The sequence below is a fragment of the Capra hircus genome, chromosome 18, assembly GCF_001704415.2.
Source record: "Capra hircus breed San Clemente chromosome 18, ASM170441v1, whole genome shotgun sequence".
NCBI lineage: Eukaryota > Metazoa > Chordata > Mammalia > Artiodactyla > Bovidae > Capra > Capra hircus.
This window is the reverse complement of record NC_030825.1, coordinates 7,896,623-7,899,586: the sequence shown is the minus strand read 5'-3', so window position 1 is coordinate 7,899,586 and position 2,964 is coordinate 7,896,623. Positions and strand designations below refer to the sequence as shown.

General features: G+C 54.9%; 1 pseudogene; it reads right to left on the bottom strand.

The window, feature by feature from the left end:
* LOC108638108 lies at positions 804–2,107 on the bottom strand (annotated as a pseudogene).

Genomic DNA, 2,964 nt, shown 5'->3' with positions numbered 1-2,964 from the left:
CCACAGTACAGATGGGCCAGTTAGTCTTCATTTTTCTGTCGATTTTTGGTTAATGCTCTGACCTGGCTATTGTGAACAGTGCTGCCCTGAAAATAGAAATGTACATATTCTTTGGAATTAGGATTTTTTTCCAGATCAAAGCAAGGAGTGGTATTGCTGGAAAACGGGATAACTCTCTATTTTGTGTTTCAAGCAGCCTCCAGATATTTTCCTTCGTGGCTGCACCCACCCATTTACAACCCTGCCCACGGTGTAGGAGGGTTCCCTGTTCCCCTCGCCCTCAGCAGCACTTAAGCTTCGAAGATCTTTTGAGGATGGCCGTTCTGAGCCGTGTGAGAAGATGGCTCATGGTAGTTTTAATTTGCATTTCTTTACTACTTACTGATGATGAGTATCTATCCACGGGCTTTTTACCTTCTATGGGGGAGTACAGTTAACCTCCGGAAAGTGGCCTCTTGAAAGTCAGCCCTGTTTTGAATTCTCTTCATGTGATTTACCCCGGAAGATTTCTTTAGGGCTGGTGTCATTTTTTTTTTATTTTTTTATTTACCTTCTTGTTAACATTTTTATTATAGTATTTCCTTTTAAATTCATTCAAAACAAACAAAAAAGGAAAACAAAGACAATGGTCCCAGAAGGAATGCAGGATTCATTTTAGTTACAGCGCAGAGATTCTTCTCTCGGTGGGAACTGTGCTCTTGGTTTCAGCAATAAGTGAGGGGAAGGTCTTGCGCTTTTGAAGTTCTGAGGGGTGCAGGGCGTCCGCGTTAGTAGGGGTAGATCGGAAATGCTATCTGCAACGGTCCAAGGCTGGAACGGTCTTCCAGTCACTGTGGCGTCCACCTGCTGTCAGGGTTAGTTCCAGATTTTGAGGAATCTGTCCCAGGACCCCGTCGCCACGGCCATCCCGTCATCAGTTACCCCCAGGCAGCTCACGCGGTTGTCATGCCCGGCCAAGACCCCTGCCCGGTCGGCTTTGAGGGCGTCCCAGACGTTGCAGTTGAAGTCGTCGTACCCTGCGAGAAGGAGGCGCCCACTCTTGGAGAAGGAGACGGAGGTGATCCCGCAGATGATGTTGTCGTGGGAGTAGGTCCTGAGCTCCTGGTCCGCACGGAGGTCGAACAGCCGGCAGGTGGCGTCGTCTGAGCCAGTGGCAAATGCGTTGCGGTTCGGGAAGAAACAGATGGCGTTGATATCGGGCTCGTGGCCGGTGAAGGTTTGCCGGCACACCCCTTCTCGCACGTCCCAGAGTTTGGCTGAAGCGTCACAAGCACCAGAGACAGTCTGGTGTCCGGAGCGAGTGAAAGGCTCATGACGTCCCCGGTGTGTCCGGTGAATGTGGTCGTCTGCTGGCCAGTCTCGATGTCCCACAGGGCACAGGTGGTGTCTCCAGAGCCGGTAACGATCTGATGGTCATCCAGAAAACGGCAGCACGACAGGTAACCTGTGTGTCCAGCCAGCTCACGATTCACACGACATTCCCTTCACGAGTTTTCAGATTGTAAATGGAGCAGATGTTATGCAGGCCTCCGCAGGCCACGTAGTTCCCAGAAGGGCCATAAGCGCACGTCATGACCCGCGAGGAGCGCAGAGGGATGGCATGGACCTTGTTTGTGGTGTAGCTGTCCCAGATAATAAGTTTACCGTCCTGCGAGGCACTGACTAGAAGCCTGGAGTCGGTGCCCCGGTGCATGGCATAGATCTTGGCCAAGCGTCCCCTCAGCGTCCTCCTGGTGCGCGTCTGGACTCTTCCCACAGGGTCAGTGTTTGTGATCTGAGAGAGAGTCGCGTCTGCACACGCCTTCCGAGCGTCTCCAATTTGGTCTGTAAGCTGTTCGGCCTCCTGCCGTAACTGGTCAAGTTCACTCATCTTCTAATCTTAGTGCTCTTCAAAGCCACCTCAAAGAATCTGAGATCTTAATTCAGAAGTGCTGCTGGTCTGTTCTCCCAAACATGTAAAACTGTCTGCAACAGAGAAAAGGCTCGACGCCTCGTCCCGCCTGCCGCGCCCGCTCCCCGCCGCCTCAGCCGCCGCTCCGGGAGGTGGTCGTGCTCCGGCCGCTCCGCGGGCGCTGCGGGCAGGTGCGCCGGCGAAGCTCGGTCCGGTCGGTCCAGCGGCGGCTGCTCCACTCCCGCTCCCGCTCCCGCCGCCGCCGCCGCCGCCTCCGTCCGCCCCTCAGACGCCTCCAGCCACCGGGATGGGCGCGGCGGCCCCTCGGCTGGTGTCATTTAGAGCCGAGCCCAATAGCCCCGGTTTTCAAGTGCTTGTTACGGGGAATAACCACAAGGTGGCAGCATGTCTTCATGCCCCCTCTGGTTACCTGGGCAACCAGAGCCTTAGGGCAAATCTGGTTTCTGGGTTGTCAGTAAGAATGGATCCCTGGGATCTTCCCGACCCAGGGATTGAACCCGCTTCTCCTCCGTCTCCTGCATTGGCAGATGGATTCTTTACCACCAGTGCCACCTGGGAAGCCCTAAGGCTTGTGTCTCCTTATTTCTTCCCTCTTACCCTTCATCCCCCAGGCGGTGCCAATGATTGCAACACCACTCTGCAGAGGGACCTGTCCTCTCAGTGGGGTGACCCTAAGGAAGGAGGCTGGAGGTGGGAACCCCACCACCAGGCGACACGGGGCCCGGGGCACTTTGCAAAGCTCTTCCAGCCCAGAGACCCCACCATCCTTTGGGGGCACTAGGTTTAGTGCTGCTGCAGGAGGGTCCCACAGGATCTGGAGACCGGGCTGGGGGGCTGATTGGCTGGCATATCCTCCCCAGCGCCCTCAGCCCCAGGCCCCGCCTGGGGACCTAGCCTGCTCAGGCCCCAGGGATGTGATGCCAGCCCAGGTCCCCAAGGCCCGAGGGGAACAGAGTCAGCAGCTCTTTTGTCTTTCTTTCTTTCCTGTTAGGTTTATTTTGAATTTGAGTATATAGGTGATTTGCACTGTTGTGGTTTTTTTTTTTTTTTTT